Here is a 796-nt window from a genome sequence, read left to right as displayed (position 1 = left end):
CTCAACCCACCAAAACACCGCCCACGCTATCAGTTTGCTGCCATGACCTCCTCGCAATGAAACAATCTTTTGTCGCCTGTTTCCACAGTTGTTATGTGATCACGTTCATCTAACACACAAAAGGTCCCCACTTTGAAAATGGCTGGAAACAATCCCGACTCCTTTTTGATTTGCTGTGAAAAAAACTGCATCACCAAAATAATTTAAATGACAACAACTCCCCGTCAGGGTATCGAACTGCGGTCTTCCACGTGACAGGCGGAGATACTGCCCACTATACTAACGAGGAACACACTATTTCAGGAAGCTCTAACCACCACGCTATCAGTTAGCTGGCATGATTTCCTTGATATGAAACAGTCTTGTGTCATCTCTTTCCATAGTGTAGTGGTTATCACGTTCGTCTAACACACGAAAGGTCCCCAGTTCGAAACTGGGTGGAAACAATCCCTAGTCCTTTTGATTTGCTGTGAAAAAACTGCATCACCAAAATAATTAAAATTACAGCAACTCCCTGTCAGGGAATCGAACCCTGGTCTATCGCGTGACAGGCGGAGATACTGTTAACTACACTAACGAGGAATGCAGTCTGCCAACAAGCTGTACCTACCGAAAACAAGACATGCTATCAGTTAGCTGCCATGACCTCGTCGCTATGAAACAATCTTTTGTCGCCTGTTTCCATAGTTGTAGTGTGATCACGTTCATCTAACACACGAAAGGTCCCCACTTTGAAACTGGCTGGAAACAATCCCGACTCTTTTTTGATTTGCTGTGAAAAAAACTGCATCACCAA

The 796-nt window shown here is 44.2% G+C and overlaps 1 non-coding gene across 1 annotated transcript; it reads left to right on the top strand.

The window, feature by feature from the left end:
• Positions 1–373: 373 nt before the first annotated feature.
• On the top strand, positions 374–446 carry trnav-aac (transfer RNA valine (anticodon AAC)). The gene has a single exon. It is a non-coding gene; the product is annotated as a tRNA-Val (tRNA).
• Positions 447–796: the final 350 nt, after the last annotated feature.

Source organism: Hippocampus comes, unplaced genomic scaffold (assembly GCF_001891065.2).
Source record: "Hippocampus comes isolate QL1 unplaced genomic scaffold, H_comes_QL1_v1.1 scaffold2515, whole genome shotgun sequence".
NCBI lineage: Eukaryota > Metazoa > Chordata > Actinopteri > Syngnathiformes > Syngnathidae > Hippocampus > Hippocampus comes.
The sequence above is the reverse complement of the archived record's forward strand: the minus strand, read 5'-3'. Positions and strand labels throughout refer to the sequence as shown.